Genomic DNA, 21,036 nt, shown 5'->3' on the forward strand with positions numbered 1-21,036 from the left:
GAGACAATGTATCCTAGAAGTTTCCCGGAGGTTACTCCAAAGACACATTTCTTTGGGTTGAGTCAAACATGATATTGTTCCAGTGTGTCAAAGATTTTCTCTAATATCTCTAGATGACCTTCTCTTGTGAGTGATTTTGCTAGTAAGTCATCAACATAGTCTTCCATTATGGTATGCATCATGTCATGGAAGATGGTGTTTATTTCTCGCTGATAGGTCGCTCCTGCATTCTTTAGACCAAAAGGCATCACATTCCAGTAGTATGTGCCCCATGGGCATGTGAAGGTTGTCTTATGTTGATCCTATGGTGCGATCTTTATCTAATTGTATCCTAAAAATCCATCCATGAGTGAAAGCATGGCATGTCCTTCTGTTAGGTCTACTATGATGTCAATATTTGGTAGGGGGAAGTCATCCTTAGGACATGCCTTGTTTAGATCTTTGAAGTCAGTACAAATGCGGATGCCCCCTTTTGGTTTGCCAATAGGAACAATGTTGGATATCCAATCTGCATAATCAATGGGTCTAATGAAACCAACATCTAGAAGTTTCTTAAGTTTTCCTTTGACTAGGACTCCAATCTGAGGGTGCATCTTGTGAAGCTTTTGCTTGACAGGTTTGGCTCCTTTTGCTACTGTGAGGTGATGCATGACTAAATCAGGATCAAGTTCAGGCATGTCTACATATGACCATGCGAAATTGATTTGGCACTTCTGGAAGAATTCAACAAACTTGGGTTGTTCCTCTAAAGTTAAAAGAGATGCCAGATGTATGAGGTGAGGAGTTTCAAGAGTCCCCACATTGTATTCTTTTGTTTCCTTGATGAGAATCATGGATCGTTCCTACTGTGTGCTACAGGGAATGATGTCAAACCTTTCATCCTCAGGCACCTCAGAGAGGTTTTCACCATTGGATACGCTTTTTCTTTTTACTTTTGTGGGATCAAACAGTGCCATTGTGTGGTTTTCACTAGAAGATCCATGTTTTATTGTTATATATTTGCAGCTGAAAGGTTTGGCAACCACCCCAAAGTATGTTGTGCTATTAACTTCTATGGTGAATCCATCTTTGTGATCCCCACTTGGTATGTTATCTCTTAGTTCCAAGAAGTCAATGATCGCCTCATTGTTTTGGAAATGCTTAAGACATGGGGGATTAGGTTGGTTCCATTCAATGAGTTTCGGATGGATAATGGGCATTACTTCATCGATTAGGTTGAGGTTGTTAGAGGTGTCAATGAGGGTTAAGACATTGTGGTGAAGATCATTGATGGTACTCTCCCTATCAAAATCAGGTGTAGGATGTGACGTAGGGTCTGTGGAAGATGTTTCCAGCTCAGGAACCCAAGAGGTCTTTATCTGCGCTTCTCCGTAAATAGGGATGTCTTTGCGAGGTGGAGATGGTGATGTGTCTTCCCCATCTGAAGTATTAAGTTGTATGGAATGAAACTCCCACTCATGAGAGTCAGTCTCTGAGTCACTTTCCAGTAGCCAATTACTGTACCATACTGGGATATCTTTTGAGTTAAATACTACAGATGTGATTGGTTGATGTACCTGTATAGAGGAAATGATCGGTGTTGCAGGAAGGATTATGGGGATCAATGAATCTGATACCGAAAGTATCGGTAGCATTTGTAGACGTATAAAAATGACCATATTCCTAAATGAATATTTTATGTTCATTTATCTATTTAATTAAATCCAATTTAATTAAATTACCCGCATTCCTCTATTTAATTAAGTAAATTACACGATTAAATTCACTATATCCATTTAATGAATAAATCATTTTATTCAATTAAATTCCCCCTATCCACTTTTAATTAAATTCAAATTTAATTAAATAGTTATCCTAAAATTGAATAAATCTAATTTATTTAAATTCCCCAAATTACAACCAAATTGAATAAATCATTTAATTCAATTAAATCCTATTATCCCTCCATCCACTTGCAAAATCCTACATCCCCCACTTGCCTTCCTAAACCCCTTCCTAAATTCTTCTAGACTCTTCTAATCGTTTCTAATTAGCCTAACCCATCTTCTAAACTTTGTCACATCCCTAAGCAAAGGGAGGTCACTTCTCAAAAACCTCAAAGTCTTTGACAACCATTAAAGGCTTCAAACCTTCAACCACAAAAACCTCAAAGTCTTTGATAACCATTAAAGGCTTCAAGTCTTCAACCACTTAATTCCCCAAAGTCTTCAATAACCATTAATGGTTAACTCAAACCCTCTTACATGGTTAAATTATTTCTTTTAACTCAACCTTCATCTAACCCAAGGGTTTCATTAGGACTTTAATGCTTTGACCATGATTATCTCTTAATCATTTGCAAAAAGGTTTATCCTTGGATTAACTCTTAATCCAATGGGTAAGCCTAATTTAGGCTTGACCCTTACCCTCTAGATAACCATAAGGTCTTTTCAGGCATTTAATGCCTCCAACCCCTTCTCTCAACCCAACCCTATGTTGACACTTGTCACCATTTCATTGGTGCAAATTGTAAACATGGATCCCCAGCTTTCAAACTCAACCCTTGATTGAATCTTTCAATCCTGACCATCCATTGCCCTGTTTTTGCTATAAATAGAGCTCTCATTCCTCTATTTTAAACATCCTCAAAATTTGTAGTATCACACTTATGCTCAAATACATTCAAGCTTTCATATCATTTTTATGCTCATCATTTAGCTTCTTTTAACTAGAAATTAGTCTAAATATGCATGTTTAGAATACTTTCTATTATCATTTAGCTCAATCATAGACTAAATATATTATGTTAGGATAGTATTCATACTAATCTTGTCATCTTATCATTTAGTTTATTGCATTTCTAGAATCATGCATAGCTTAGGATGCATTTCATTCTAAAATCTATCAAAGCATCCCTCATTCTTGCATTTTCCATCCCTAAACCATTTTGCTCAGTGATCTGAGAGAAAAAACATTGGTTTGAGGGACATTGTAAGATAGAGAACCATGGGACCCACCTTGGGAAGTTGAGTTATACTTCATAACTCCATAGCTTGCACCAAGAAGTCCTGTGTGTGTGTGAGAAAAGCTCCATAGAGCTCCGTTTTTCATATATTGAGTTCTATCGACCCGCTTTTCCTGCATACATTTCTAGCGCCCACCGTGGGGCCCTACCCCATATATCAAATCGGTTTTTAAAATTAACTCATTTTGCAGGTCTGCGGGAAACAAGAATCAGCATGTGGGAAACATTCCCTAGTGCATCCGGCTAACAGTCTAGTGCTTCCCGCTTACTGTTTAGCGCGTGGGGTCTATACTATAGCACGTGAAGTCCATTCTTTAGCACATAGCCTCCACTAATTTTTTTCCTATAGGTCTTAGCGCGGAAGAAAAATAGAGTAGCACATCTGGAAAGTAGTTTGGTGCATCGTGTCTGTTAAATAGCGCATCCAGTTAACAATATAGCACTTGAAGCCCATCATCCAGCGCATGAAGTCCATCTTTTAGCGTATCAAATCAGCACTTTTCCTACAGGTCTCAACGCGGGAGAAAAACAGAACAGCGCTTTCAATGCACAGAGTAGCGCATCCAGCAAACAATTTAGCACTTTTCGACATAATTTTAGCGCATCTAGGTTATATTGTAGCACGTGCAGTCCTTTCTGTAGCGCATCACAGACAGAGAGCAAAAATTTAAAATTGTAACTGAAATAAAATTTAGACTTGTGGAAGTCCACCGAAATCCAGATTTTCTAACTAGTGGATTGAAATTTTGCAGGACTCTGACCATTTCTTGCAGGTGGAGCGGGAAATTTTCTTTTATCGATTTCTTTTGTTGACCACCACGATCGAAAATTTTGCTTTGTTGACCAATTCATTTTCATAGATCAGAAAACCATTGCCTTAAAAGGATAAAATAAACACCATGTTTTCATGGAGCAACATCTCCATATAGATTTTAACAAATCATTGTTTTAAAGGATAAAAAGAACAACTTGATTGCCTTGTCTCGAAAGTGGAAGGAATATGCTCTCCCCTTAACTGGGTGATCAAAAATCCAAACCACTCTTAAAAGCTTTCTGTATTTCAAGTATAAATCCTTTAGCAGGCCTGCCTTCCCAAGGAGTTGCAATCAACTCTTAAAGCCGTTTATGGCCGGTGTGAAGGGAACGACCTAAGTGGGGAACGACTTTGATGCCAAGAATTCCAACCCACTATAATCAAATGTGGAAAGTGATGAAAGTCCTTTTCAACGGTTGCACACAGCGATTAGCCTTCCCTCAGTATCTTTGAGATACGTAAAGCCTTTGTTCTAAAGGTTGAGAAGCCTCCTGAGGGAGTTTATCACTGACAGCGGAACGGGAAGCCTGATTACGAACCGTAGAAATAGAAGCTTTGAACCGAGTCAGTAACCAAACATTTATAACATCATAGTGCAAGGGTGGGGAAGAATCCGCCCCCAAGATTACTCACCATATATCTCCCAAGATAACTACTCAACTATGAAGCGATTCACTTTGGGTTAATTTCTAGCAAAAGGCAAAAAAACGGGCGCCCTCTAGGGGGTGACACGGCTGTTTGAGCTGACGGAGTATTGAGACTAGTGGGCTATGATGTTATTTATGACCCTTGATTAAAGAGTCTTTCTGAAGTGTATTATTCGTATCAAAACCTGTTAAAACATTGGAGATTTGAACACATCCTCGCAGAACATACACTTTTTGTTAGATTAGGCAAAATGGTTGTACTTTTTATGCCGTGCTTGCATTTACTACTTCAGAAAATCATCCATCAAACTTGAAAAATTCAAGACAAAGAGTCAAAATTTACCAAAAATCAACCAAAGGAAAAATTAGTGCAATTAGCGCATAAGAGCAACGTCTTAGCGCATAGGAACCTTTTGTTAGCGCATCCAACCATAAAATTAGCACATCGGTTCCAAACAGTAGCATTTCATCTCAAGACAAAACAGTGTGCAAATATTTAGTGCATCAAAGAAACAGTCTAGCGCGTGGAAGCAACAGCTTAGTGCGTGGACACCAAACTTTAGCGCATCAAGTTAAAAAGTTAGCGCGTGACAGGCCCAGGTTAGCGCATAGATTTTCCAAAACAAATTTGACCATTCAAAACTTTAGCGCGTGTCTGGGGGGCAACCTAGTGCGTGTGGTCATTATTTTAGCGCGTGGGGTAAATTTTGTAGTTCATATAGTCTCTATTTTAGCACGTGGTCCAAAACACAAAAACAGAGGGCAAAACAGTGAGGAATTTTCAAATTTTCAAAAACATTTTCCGAAGCCTTCTTCATCAAACATCATTTTTCATGAAACAAGAATAGCAAAAACAAACCGTTAAGACTATTTCTTGAGCTAATTTGTGTCAAAACAAACATTGTAGAATCCTAAACGAATCGCACGATAAAACAAGTCTATCTTATCATAATCTGGAAACCTCATCAATTGTATCAATAGAATCCTTTACCATCTTATAGATTTAATCTCACTAAAACACTTGTTTAAAATCTTCAAATTATCAAATTAAGTCTCCATATCGGGAATCTTTTATCCATATCATTTGACGCACTTTGTCGTGAAGGGGCATCTAAACCTTCACTTTGATAAAGTAAGATTTGAAATTTTCAAACAAGATCGACTAAATCCAAACCAATCAAAGGAAACCATTGATTACTCATGCATGACTAATCCTCATATTCTGAGAAGAAAGAACCTTTATCGTAACATCACATTGAAGAAACAACAACCTAGTTTTTCCAAATTTATCAAGAGAAACAAGTTCTTATACATCAATCATCAACTATTCAAATCTCATCGAGTATTCCTACATCACGTCAAACGTTATATCCAAAACAAATCCAACGAATTTGACAAGGAACCCTTGAAAACAAGAGCCTACTGTCAAAAGTCTGCTTTTAATCAAACCATAAACTGCGGCGAAAAAATCAATCCAGCATTCTTGCCCGATGATTGTATCACTTATAACAAATCTTGACCAGAACCACTCACCCCTGAACAACATATCAACGAGGCTTTTGTCCCTTTCATCACTGAAAGTTTCTACTAAAATGCCTATTACTTGCTCTCAAGGAAACAAACAAAGCGAGACACACGCTGAGTCTAGTATGAACCGAAGATTGTCAAATCCTTTTGAAGTTCCTCCCTTAGAAGAACCTGAAATTACTGAAGCACTTCTTCAGGAATGTCAGGAAAACCCTTCATTCCAAAAGCTTATAGAAAGGCTCATGGAAAATGACAAAGAAAAATATCTGTTCATGCTTACAAGTAAAGGCGTTAAACTTCCCGAAGATTTAGACTCAAACATCTTTAAAACTAGATCTCGACAATATGCATATCAAGAACAACAAAGAGAAGAATAAATTCGTAACTTTGAACAACACATACCTGAGCAATGCATTCCAGAACAACGCATACCAGAAATGCATATACCCAAACTAGAAACACCAGAGCAAAATATACCATTTACCACACCTTTTCAGCTGAGAACAAATACAAGGGAAGAACTTTTCCCTCGACAAGAAAGTATACCTTTAGCTGCCCTTACTCAACAAATGCAAATGTTGCAAAGGCAAATACAGGATACACAACAAGGGACAACAGTGCGGTACTCTTTAAACAAAATCTGTCCTTATCCATTTGATAGAAGATTGAACATGGTACCTTTTCCTCCCAACTCAGACGTTCCCAAATTTGATAAATATGATGGGAAAAGTGATCCCCGAGATCATGTTCAAGAATTTTGCACAATGAGCCTTGAATTTGCTCATGATGACACCTATTTGATGAGGTTATTCCCTAGAAGCTTGGGAGGGAAAACCATGGAATGGTTATCCAAAATTACACCACCTGTCAGATCATTTGATGAATTGGTTAACAAATTCATAACCCAATATTCCTATAACATCCAACATGCCATAACCATGCTAGATGTTAGCAACACCAAACAAAAGAACAATGAAACATTCATGGTATTCCTTCAACGCTGGCAATGTATGGTCTCCAGATATCCTCGAGATATTCTTGAAAAGGAGAAAATAGAAATCTTCATCGATAACTTGAATAGTGAAATGAGTTACAGACTAAAACTTCAATGCATACCATCTTTCGCTAAATTAATTGAAAACGGCATTCAAGTAGAGGAAGCATGTGTCAAAAAGGGAACACTCAAATTCTACAAGGAAGGAACCAACTCATCAAACTACAATAACCAGAACAACACCAACCTTGACAAATCTTGATTTTGGACTCGAAACAAAAATGAAGGCACTAATGAAACACATGATCCCAAATCTAAACAACCAGTGCTTGCATTATCTGGAAATCCTCAAAGCACGAAAAAATCCTAAAAATGCTAATCCAAATGCTAACACATATGCACAAAACACCGATCAAGGACAACTCAACACAAACAACACCAATGATACTCAAAACAAAAACATAAATCCAGGACCTAACAACTATTCACGCAACAACACAAACAATTTCCAAAAGTGTATCTTCACACCACTGGGGCAATCACTAGAATCAGCATTCAGAGAACTTTTGGCACACAAGATTCTTTTCTTACCTCCAATCAGCAACTATGAACCTCAAATCAAACCACCTTGGTGGAATGATTCACACTATTGTGATTACCATCGTAACAAGGGTCATCAGACGAACGATTGCATGAGGTTAAAACATGTGTTGCAAGATATGATTGATCGAGGTGACTTAACAATAGATGGTCTCAAAACAAATGGTGATCATGGAGCCTTTAAAAATCCTCTTCCAAATTACAACAAAGATGGAGCTTCAACCTCGAACGATACACACGGAGCTCGTATCAACCATATCTACAACAACACCATCAATCACATATCAGTTGAAGATCATCAAGTAAATGTCATCACCATCTGGGATAAGCGTGATCATGAATCTGTCAATGTAACAACCCAAACTCAAAAATATGTCTTGAAAGGACATACTGTGCCTACAACTACCACACCAAAAATTCAATATGACTTGGTTAGCCAACTCCGTAAAACTCTAGCACAGATATCTATACTAGAATTATTGAAACTATCACCAAAGCACAAAGACATATTAGAACAAGCACTATTGGAAACCAATGTACCTCAAAATTTGGATACGGACAGATTTCAAGCCATGGTCACCCATATGACTGGACCTCATAACCTCACCTTCTCAGAACATGACGATGCTTCCTTAATCCATCCGCATAATACTCCTCTCCATATTGAAGTCATTGTTTGCAAACACCGAGTAAAAAGAGTCCTAATAGATGGAGGAGCCGGACTTAATATATGTACTTTAAAGCTTATCCGTGCATTAGGCTTCTCAGAAGAATCTATTGACCCTGCAAGAAGATTACCATAAAGGCATATGATGATGAGGAAAGGTCCTCTAAAGGAACTGTGATATTACCTATTCAAGTGGGACCAATACAAAAGGATACTATATGTCAGGTCTTGGACATAGACCTTACCTACAATATTTTATTAGGGCGACCTTGGATACATGAAATGCAAGCAGTACCTTCTACATATCACCAGTGTGTCAAATTTACTTATGACGGACAAGAGGTCTCCATATCTGTTGATCACAATCCATTTCAACATTGCAACGCAATGGGAGCAGCCCAGGACAGTTTGGTTCCTCATAATAGAGAAAAGCAGCAATCTTCAACATCAGATCAATAAACAGCAAAATCCAACTTCTTATGGGGAGACTTCTAAAAGAAAATGCAAATTAAAGACCAAGGTATAGGAGAATACTCTTTGGAGCCCTTATGTTTAGCCAAATTGCCAACATCACCTAGATCTCATGGATTGCCTACTACATCGACACATCTGGTCACTCAGCCTATCACCAAATTTGATGGTACCTTCATCCAATTGGGCACTTTGGCACATGAATCAGAAGACAAGGATATTCTTAGCTAGTTATACAAAGATGAGAAAGAAGATAATAGAGCAGCTACCCTGGATATTGTTCTACCTACACACCTATATGGAAAAGGATACTTAATCATGCAACAAATGGGATATGATGGTAAAGGACCTATTGGGAAACGCAAGGAAGGTGTCACTGAACCTATAAATCTTCCTTCACAACCCAATAGAAACAAAGCAGGATTGGGTTGTGAGCTCACTTTGCTACTAAAAAGGCCACCCCACCTAGCTATAAAACCTCAATGGAAAGTAAAGACAAAGTACAAAGAAGAATCCTAGCAGGAAGCACTCTTTGAATCAGCAGAAACAATCCGCAAGGCATGGGAACGTCAAGATTAGAAGTTACATCAGGAAAAGCTTCTGAAACACAAAAGGGCCATATCTATAGCAGTAGCTCATATTCCAACACCAATATCTCAAGAAACAATGAAATCATCTCCAGATACCATTATTCCTCCTCGAGGAAGCACAGTCTATGAACAAATACAGAAAATAGAAGATGGATCTGACACATAACCAACAAAAACTATCAAAATGGCATCTATCATCAAAGATTTGTTTTCACCATACAACATACCAGTTTACAGCACTGATAGAATCTGGGATGATGCCTCAGAGACTGATTCCAATGAATATGAATGGGGTACCTGCTCCAATGCTACTACAGATATCCCTAATGATACTGATTCTATATCTCTTTCCCAAGAAGAACATAACGCAAGAGATAGACCTCTTGAATTTGGACCGCAGAATATCTATGACGTCGGGGAAAGCGAACAAAAACATTATGAACAAGTCTATGTGGAAGATAATACCATTGAAGACCTCGATGAAATCCTGGACTTCTTTAAAACCAAGAACCCTCATGATGAAAACTTTGTCCTCACACTCACAGTAGCCGAACTTGATCCACCTAACGATTCCTTATCACTTGTCTTTCCTAACCTCATTGACTGGGATGAACCTGAAAACCATGATATACCAATTTTCCTAGATGATGAATCTATTATCTATTACCTATGTACCGTAAATCCAGAAACAGGCTCTACCAATGAACAAAGTAATGATGTCTACAAACCAAGGAGTGCCAAGTCTCTCAGTCGCAAAAATGAACAAAATAAAGAATCCGATGCTGAAAACCAGTCAATGGCAGCTCTAGATCGCAAAAAAGTAAAAATAAAGGATGCATCTAAGGGTGAAAACCTTTTCAAGGCACCTAACGATGGGAGACTTGACACTCTTCCTTAGCACTTTCATGAGCGATCACCCATATTGATTGAACCCACTAAATCAATCAACATTGGCACCACAGAAGCAGTCAGAAACCTACATCTTGCAGAATCTCTGACAGAGGAAGAAAGATCAGCATTCATCGTCTTCTTTAAAGAGCAGCAAATTAACTTTGCTTGGTCATATGCTGATATGCCTGGAGTGGATCCACACTTAATCATGCATCACTTGTCCATCTCTTCAGGAGTTAAACCAGTCAAGCAAAAGCTATGAAAAATGAATCCACAGGTGGCACTCATGGTCAAAACTGAACTAAAGAAATTATTAGACGTCGGATTCATCCGACCCATTGACTATGCAGAATGGATTTCCAACATCGTTCCAGTATCAAAACCAGATGGTAGTATTAGAATATGCATTGACTTCAGAGACATCAACAAAGCTTATCCAAAAGACGACTTTCCTCTGCCCAGTATCGACATAATTGTAGATCTCACAATAGGCCATGCAATGCTTTCACTAATGGATGGTTTCTCAGGATATAATCAAATCAAAATAGCCCCAGAAGATCAAGATAAAACCGCGTTCACCTATCCTTGGGGAATGTACTATTGGAATGTTATGCCTTTTGGCTTAAAGAATGCAGGGGCCACTTATCAAAGAGCAATGACCACAATATTCCATGACATGATGCATACATTTATGGAAGACTATGTGGATGATTTACTAGCTAAATCCTTCACCAGAGCAGAACATCTTGGCATCCTAACAAAGATCTTTGATCGATTGGAGAAATTCCAAGTCAGGCTCAACCCTAAGAAGTGTGTCTTTGGGGTTACATCAGGCAAGTTACTAGGCTACATTGTCTCAGCTAAAGGTATTGAAGCAGATCCAGCAAAGGTACAAGCCATTATGGACATGCCACCACCAAAGAATATCAGTCAACTCAGATCTCTATAAGGATGACTTCAATCAATCAGGCGATTCATCGCTCAACTAGCAGATAAAAGTCTACCATTTAACCATTTACTACACAAAAATGTACCATTCAAATGGGAGACCAAGTGTGTAGAATCTTTTTACCAAATCAAATAGTACCTGATGAATCCACCAGTTCTAGTACCACCAGTCGCAGGAAAGCCTCTTATCCTATATATCTCGACAACAGATATATTGTTGGGGGCACTATTGGCACAAGAAGATCAACAAGGGAAGGAACGCACCATATATTATATTAGTAGGATATTGAATGGCTATGAACTCAACTATAAATTCATTGAAAAAGCTTGCCTAAGAGTGGTCTTCGCATCTCAGAAGTTCCGACATTATATGCTAGCACACACCATTAAGCTAGTCGCAAAAATTGATCCTCTCAAATATCTACTCAGCAAGGCAGCTCTTACAGGCTGCTTGGCTAAATGGGTCATGATTCTCAGTGAATTTGACATTTAGTACATAGAAAGACGAGCAATCAAAGGACAAGCAATTGTAGATCAGTTGGCCGAAGCATCGCTACCAGAAAAACACACCATGATGATTGAATTTTCGGACAGGGACGTTCTTGCTCTTTCTACTAAACAATGGACCCTATACTTTGATGGATCCTATACACAACATGGTTCGGGTGCTTGTATTCTGTTCATCACTCCTGAAGGACACACTATACCAAGATCATATAGGCTTATGTTTCCATGCACAAATAATGTGGCTGAATATGAGGCATTGGTTATAGGCATCAAAATGGTCGTAGAATGGAAAATCACAGAGTTAAAGGTCTATGGAGACTCACAACTGGTTGTCCACCAAATCAACAACGACTATCAGACAAAGGATGACAAGCTACTACCCTACAAGTGAATGGTGGACGACTTCAAACAGTATTTTGTGCACATCACCTTCGAGCAAATACCAAGGTTAAACAACAAAGCAGCTGATGCAATGGCTACTATCACTTCATTGCTACAAATTCTAGAGCAACAGAGTCGTTACGAGTTCCTGGTAGAGCAACTATTCTCCCCCGCCTATGACCACTCTGAGTCCCAGGTTATCTATGCCTTGACTGGTTCAGATTCTCCATTATATGGACCAATATACGACTACCTCAAGCACAATATCTTACCAATTGACCAATCATGTAACCAAAAACGTAACTTTATCCGACAAGCTGCCCATTACACCCTTACCGCTGATACTTTGTATCGTCAAGGTCTAGATGGTACTCTTCTTCGTTGCCTTGATCGTAATGATTCCGATTCTGCTTTACACGAGCTTCACGAAGGTATTTGTGGCACACATTCAAATGGCACTACTCTTGCTAAAAAGCTTCTAAGGATGGGATACTACTGGCCTACAATGGAGAAAGACTCATATCACTTTGCTAAGAAATGTCCTGAATGCCAGATCCATGGTAATCTGATACATGCACCAGCACAGGAACTATAGCCATTTATAACATCCTGGCCCTTTTGTCAGTGGGGACTAGACTTAGTTGGCAAAATTCATCCTTCATCTTCAAATGGACACAAGTTCATTATAACAACAACAGAGTACTTTACCAAATGGATAGAAGCAGTTCCCATGACCACAATGACTGGGAAACAAATTGCCTCTTTTATCCTCAATTATCTGATCTGCAGATATGGTATTCCAAGTTCAATCATCACAGATAATGGACGGCCTTTCAAAAATCAAGATGTCCAAGAACTATGTGAAAAATTCAAAATCCAACATAGGTTCTCTACATCATACTACCCACAGGGAAATGGTCAAGCGAAAGCGTCTAACAAGACAATACTAAAAATTCTCAAGAAAATAGTGAATGATGCAGGCAAAGATTGGCACGTACAACTCAATCCAGCACTTTGGGCATACAGAACCAGCATCCACACACCTACAGGAGAAACACCATACTCATTGGTATATGGATCAAAAGCCATTTTACCCTCGAAAGTAGAAATCCCATCTCTCAGAGTCTCTTTGAAAGGCTTAATCCCAGATGAAGAGTATCGAGTTAACCGACTGCAAGAGCTTGAACTATTAGATGAAAGACGTCGGCATGCTTATACTCATCTCAAAGCATATCAACAACGCATGTGTAGGAGCTACAATCACAAAGTTATCCCCCGCAACTTCAAGGTTGGTGACCTAGTCCTCAAAGAAAACCCAAGAAATCAGCAAGATTGAGAAAAGAAAGGGAAATTTGAACCTAACTGGTTGGGTCCCTATGTTATCATATCAGTCTATGGATCAGGTGCCTATCAGCTCACAAATTTAAAAGGAGATGTGCTCAACGAACGAACTAACAACATCCATCTAAAGAGGTACTACACTTAAGTAACCTAGTGCACAGAAAAAGCCAAAATAAGAAAAAAAATAAAAAAAACCAGAAAAAGCAAAAACATAAAGTACAATAAAAACAAATGGTGAAAACCTGGTAAACAGGCGCTCTTGTGAAAGAATGGCTCCTCTATCTATATCCCTACCATTTTATCCATAAAAACACTATCAGCCATCGCCCGACACTTAGCACATATCCATTCAGGACATACTTAGTGTACTCACTATCCTGGTTTATCCATATATATACTCTTAGCACAAATACACCATGGCTTGGAAATCACTGTACATATTCACATTAAGAGGGACACTCGGCTAGGGGCATTTAAATCATCTCAATATTGCAAACATTCAAGACATCAAGGCTACTTGCGAAACTCAAAAGCATGACATCCAACAACCAAAACTACACTTCATCGCAAAACCAAACAAAACAATTCACAAAAATACCAAGGATGGATGATTTTTTGAAGTATTAAATGTTGCATTATCACATAAAAATCTTAACTAGTTTTGCATTTTGAACTTTTTGAATTATTGGATCCTCTTCCTTTTCTCACTAAAAAGATTCAAAGCTAGAGATCATGAGGAACTTCCAATATTTTCTTAGTCTTCTGTCTGGGAGGCGATCACTTGTATTGTGTGAATACTGGCCTCGAGACGTGATACATCGAATATCACTGAAGGCCTGATTCCACTTCACGCATATAAATGATTCAATCTTGTCTGTTTACGTAATACGCACTCAGGTCATCCTGGTTCAATTATACCTTAATGCTTGTGCTATCTTGCAAAATCAAACATCATGTAAATTTTTCTCAGGTCATTATGGTTCAATTATACCATTATGCTTGTATAAATTTTCAACATATATCTACAAAGAAATCAAACAAATGGCTATATCGGATGGCAAATACAGAATGAGGATGCTACCAAAAACATAGTTGCATATCATTTTACATTTAGTTTCATATCAATTCATACATCTCATTTTTAAGATACATTTAGCAGCATATTAAATCATACATCTCATTTTTAAGATACATTTAGCAACATATTAAATCATACATCTCATTTTTAAGATACATTTAGTTACATATCAAATCATACATCTCATTTTCAAAATACATCTCACAACATATAAAAGCATACATCCTACATTATATCATATATTTAAGCATTGCATCATCACATAAACGAAATAACCCACATAACATGCATCCATATAAACACACCACATGATCAAGGAAAATGGGGCCGTGTATATATATATATATCTAAAAAATGATCAAAATGTACAAAATGTGTCAACACTGTGTCCAGTACAAAGAATAACAATGATAAAAAATACAACAGAGACCATGTCTCTCAAGTATGACTATCCCCTAACGGAGATGGTCTAGCTCCAGATGCACCCGCCCCCGAATCCCTAGGAGGGTCCTATCTCGGTAGTCCTATCACACCTCAGCTCTCCGACCATGACCCAGTATCTCGAGATCGACTAGATCTCGACTGTGTAAAGCTCTGTACTCGTCGGTCCCTGGGTACCACAGCCTCATAGTGTCGCCGATAGTACTCCGCCTCCTGAGCTCTCAACGCTAGCTCTCTCAGGGTGTCTCTCATAGGACCACCCGTCGCTACTCTCTGCATACTAGACACCACCTCCTCCGCTCGCCCCCTCCGCTCTATCTCGGTGTCCCGCTCAGTGGTCAACTGAGAAATCTACCGCTGATATGTCAAAATATGTGCCTGTAGCTGCTGTACAGTCACCTGTAGGGTTCGGATCTGCGCATCCTCAACATGTGTAGGGACCCAAACCCATAGTGGTACCTATGTAGGGGCAACTCCTCCTACTCGGCCTATCCTCGGTGCTAGAGGTGGGAGCACATCTGTCCTCCTCCTCTATGCTGGTCACCTCGCCTCATCAGCACCTCCCATTGTAGCTAACGCCTCCCCCACTCTCCCCTCTCCATTGGCTCCAATCACCAATCCACCTCTCCCCCTGTCTATCACCCCCTATCTCACCGCTCTCTCCATGCCCCTATCTCCTCTCCTAGCTCTACCTCCCCACCTCCCTCTAGCTCCTCTCCCTCGTCCATCTCCTCCATCCTCTCCATCATCATCATCATCTCCCTCTCCCTCCTCCTCATCAGAATCAAAAGCTGGCCTCATCTCATCAAGATCTGATATCCTGGCCACCGCCCGCGCAACAAACAATCGGGCAAACTCATCAGTCATTCCCGCATCCTGAATCTCAGGGGCATAATCCCATATCTTCCCGGCCAACTCGACAAACTCCTCCACCGCCACTGCACTATCAATGGTCAGACCCCAATCCGCTACATCCTGCCGCCATCGTGTATATAGGCATGCTCCTTGTGGAATACCCTGCTGGCACCCAAACTGCCTCAAAACTTGGGTCACCCCAAACCTCTCGATCACAAACAGGGTCCTCCCGATCAGGTATCTGGTCATAAAAACAAAGGGCATCTCCAACCCATCCTCTGCCCACACCTCACATCCTGTATACGGTCGCTAGGTAACCGTATCTATATCATCCAGCACTCTCCTCCAATGCTCTAGTTTGCCCAGCTTATGCTGGACAACTAGACCCCTGTATCCATACGCATATGCGCATCCCACGGGCCTATCCCTATCTGCTAGTGGCCTCGCCGCTGGAATGTGCTCCCAGCACCATACCTGTAAGAGTGTTACACTAGCTGACAAACTGCCGTAACCAAGGTATACCACCTCATGTAGACCCCTGTATAGATGGGCCAGCATAGCTGATCCCCATGAAAACCACCGGCCCTGTGTCACCATCTCCTCCAATACCAGCCCCCACCCCACAGAGAATCCCTTTGACCTACGATTAGGACAAAGGAATCCACCAATAAACTTTGCTAGTACAGATGGAAGTGGTGCATAATCCAAGTCCAAAAACTCCTGCCATGGGATCTCATAGCCACAGACTATCTCGTCATGGAAGATGCGGCGCAGTGCCTCTATCCCACCCTCCTCCGACTGCTCATATGGTAGTAGTGCACCTACTACGGGAATCCGCAGAATCCTGTAATAGTCCTCTGGGGTGACTGTCATCTCTCTAGTCGCAAAATGGAAGGTGTTCATATCACTATGCCACCTCTTGGCCAATGCTGTCAGTAGCCCTCAGTTCACAGTGAACTGAGGCATATCCAAAAGGGAGGTCAATCCACATCTCTCAATAATATCAAGATCATCCTGGGACAATTGCAGTATCAATGTCCACAGTCTGGGAAATCTCTCTCGTGACTGAACCACACCCAATCGCTCCTGTCAAACAAGCAAAACAAATCCAATATCAGTTTCCACATCACAACAAAGATATCAAAATCAAACTCACATCAACAACATGAAATAATTTGTTCATCTACATCAAGTTCAAAATCCTATCATTTCATATCAACTTGTAACACAACTCAAGTTATCAAAAACCATATCAAAACTTGTAACACAACTCAAGTCTCCACAATCACACAAACTTGTAAAACAACTCAAGTTTCCCACCCATATCATCTTGTAACACAAATCCAGTTTCCAACCCGTATCAGCTTGTAACACAACTTAGGCTTCACACATTGAACTTGAAACAATGGTACGCAAACACATCATAGTTTGATCAAACCACCACATTGATATCTATACATAACTTGAAAAATCGCACATCAAACCAAGTTGTATCGACATTCATATTGGACAAATCCATAAAATCATGACAGACAGACACAACAAATTTACAAATCGGCTCATCTCGCAAAAAATTTTCAGATGCGCTAAAACAGACTCCCGCTGTGCTAAACTTTACCCACGCGATAAGCTATTTTTCCTACGTGCTAATCTATTTACCCTATGTGCTAGATTGACTCTACGCGCTAAAACTTTCCCCCCATACGCCACCTAACCCACCCTATGTGCTAGACTGACTCTATGCGCTAATCTATACCTCCCAGGTGCTATCTGTTTGACTCTATGCGCTAGGTTAGCCCTACGTGCTAAACCCCCTTACCCATGTGAACCCCTGTGACCCCTATACGCTAGGTCTACCCTACGCACTACCCGGCTAACCCTAAGCACTACCCGCCTATCGCCATGCGCTATTCTGTGTCTACACACTAACCTCTATTTCCTATGCGCTACTCCATGCTTTGTATGCGCACCCCTGGAATAAACTTGATGCGCTACTTCATTCTTCATATGCGCTAATCTACGACTTAGACGTGCTAAAACACTTAAACCGAGTTTTGAAAATCAAAAAATGACTAAAAATGACCAAATCAAAAATCAAAAGTGGGTCAAAAATGTTGACTTGCTGGTGGTCCATACGCAGCAGGTCTCTAGTACCTCCGAACGCGCTCGAAATGGTGTCCGGAATACAGAATAGGCATTTTCTCTGCAGACCAAATTCTCTTTCTCCAAAGTCAACAAGGCACAAATGAATCAAATCAAAGCTCTTTTCCCCTTTTTATAGGAGGAAAATAAAATTAGGGTTAGCCAAACGGACCTGTAATATGGTCGCGGTCTCCCCTATACCTTACACATTGTACATTATCATGAGATAAATCAATTTACACACATTTTACATCGACGAAATCCTACACATCCAAACAACTCATCAAATCAAATCCAACATTTTCAAAAAAAAAAAAAAATGATTCATCTCCCGAGGGGGCATGGCATCACCATCAAAATATCGAATCTAGGGCATCACGTATCAAATCAAATCAAGGGCATGACTAGCAAATCAAAAGAGCAATACAAAAATTGCATTTGATCATAAATCATGATAAAGCATCATTTTCTTTGAAATAACATGTGCACACATGTCACTTCAAAGAGGGGCAAAATGTAAACATATAAAAATGACCATATTCCTAAATGAATATTTTATGTTCATTTATCTATTTAATTAAATCCAATTTAATTAAATTACCCGCATTCCTCTACTTAATTAAGTAAATTACTCGATTAAATTCACTATATCCATGTAATGAATAAATCATTTTATTCAATTAAATTCCCCCTATCCACTTTTAATTAAATTCAAATTTAAATAAATAGTTATCCTAAAATTGAATAAATCTAATTTATTTAAATTCCCCAAATTACAACCAGATTGAATAAATCATTTAATTCAATTAAATCCTATTATCCCTCCATCCACTTGCAAAATCCTACATCTCCCACTTGCCTTCCTAAACCCCTTCCTAAATTCTTCTAGACTCTTCTAATCATTTCTAATTAGCCTAACCCATCTTCTAAACTTTGTCACATCCCTAAGAAAAGGGAGGTCACTTCTCAAAAACCTCAAAGTCTTTGATAACCATTAAAGGCTTCAAACCTTCAACCACAAAAACCTCAAAGTCTTTGATAACCATTAAAGGCTTCAAGTCTTCAACCACTTAATTCCCCAAAGTCTTCAATAACCATTAATGGTTAACTCAAACCCTCTTACATGGTTAAATTATTTCTTTTAACTCAACCTTCATCCAACCCAAGGGTCTCATCAGGACTTTAATGCTTTGACCATGATTATCTCTTAATCATTTGCACAAAGGTTTATCCTTGGATTAACTCTTAATCCAATGGGTAAGCCTAATTTAGGCTTGACCCTTACCCTATAGATAACCATAAGGTCTTCTCAAGCATTTAATGCCTCCAACCCCTGCTCTCAACCCAACCCTATGTTGACACTTGTCACCATTTCATTGGTGCAAATTGCAAACATGGATCCCCAGCTTTCAAACTCAACCCTTGATTGAATCCTGACCATCCATTGCCCTGTTTTTGCTATAAATAGAGCTCTCATTCCTCCATTTTAAACATCCTCAAAATTTGTAGTATCACACTTATGCTCAAATACATTCAAGCTTTCATATCATTTTTATGCTCATCATTTAGCCTCTTTTAACTAGAAATTAGTCTAAATATGCATGTTTTGAATACTTTCTATTATCATTTAGCTCAATCATAGACTAAATATATCAAGTTAGGATAGTATTCATACTAATCTTGTCATCTTATCATTTAGTTTATTGCATTTCTAGAATCATGCATAGCTTAGGATGCATTTCATTCTAAAATCTATCAAAGCATCCCTTGTTCTTGCATTTGCCATCCCTAAACCATTTTGCTCAGTGATCTGAGAGCAAAAACATTGGTTTGAGGGACATTGTAAGATAGAGAACCATGGGACCCACCTTGGGAAGCTGAGTTATACTTCATAACTCCATAGCTTGCACCAAGAAGTCCTGTGTGTGTGTGAGCAAGGCTCCATAGAGCTTCGTTTTTCATATATTGAGTTCTATCGACCCGCTTTTCCCGCATACAAAATTGACTCTATTCCTTCTGCTATAATTGCTGATGTTGTAGATATTGCCATGGGTTCTAATATAGTTGCTACTGCTAAGGGTGTTATTGTTGGTTTGTTTGGTAGGATGATTGGCGTTGTGGATGATTTTTCTGGGATTGTTAGCTGCAATGGGGTAGTTGCTATGGTGTTTGATGTTGCTTTTATAATCAGAGGTGACCTCTTTGTAATAGGATGATATAGCGGTTGGCTAAGTTTTCCTTTGAATATGAGTTTAGGAAGAATCTGCTTTTGAAAGTCGAGGCCAGTATTATCCTTGGGTTTTAATTCTGGCTGCAGCGGTTCATGTCATCCCTGCTTATAATACCCCAAAGCACTTTGACCATCATATCCTATTCTTTGCATAATGAGAAGACCTTTGCCATACTGATCTATGGGAAGCTTAGCTTGCGGAATATTGGTGGTGATGGGATCTTTATAGATCCATTCTTCTAAGTCCTCATCTCTAGTCTCATCTTCTTGACTCTTTCCAAGGATGAAAGGCATCAATGCGCATGCTGGTTTGACTAGTGATGTTTGAAGTACTTGTTGAGGTTTGCCATGTGTTCTAGGAGAAGTAGTCATTTGTCCAACACAAAAGAGTTGGCTGAGATTGTTTTCCCCAGGACCTTCCTTTGCTATTTCCATCTTGAGCTTCTCTTGCTTGGGTATAGTGGTGTTTGAACTGGAAAGAGAGGTTGGACTTACATATGATGTGGATGAGATGGCTTCTCTATTATTGGGAATGGTAATCTCTGGTTGATGACTTATATTATGACAATATACAAAGGAAGGTGCAAGACTTGACAGATGATGTGTTTCACCACAGGGCCCACTTGGATTGGTAGCACAACAGCTCCTTTGGATGAATGCTCTACATCATCATAGGATTTGATTGTGATCTTCTTGTGGGGATCCACTGATTCAATTGCATATCCCAAAGCTGTGACCAATTGTAGAGTACAAATATTCAAACTTGCTCCATTGTCGATCAAGACTCGCTTGATCCTATATTGGTTGATGAATCCTTCAATGACTAGTGAGGCGTTATGAGGTTGCTGGAAGGATGTGTTGTCACTTTCAGAGAAAGTGAGACAAGGTGATGACCTTAGGTTTCCAAC

The sequence above is a fragment of the Cryptomeria japonica genome, chromosome 1 (assembly GCF_030272615.1).
Source record: "Cryptomeria japonica chromosome 1, Sugi_1.0, whole genome shotgun sequence".
Classification (NCBI taxonomy): domain Eukaryota; kingdom Viridiplantae; phylum Streptophyta; class Pinopsida; order Cupressales; family Cupressaceae; genus Cryptomeria; species Cryptomeria japonica.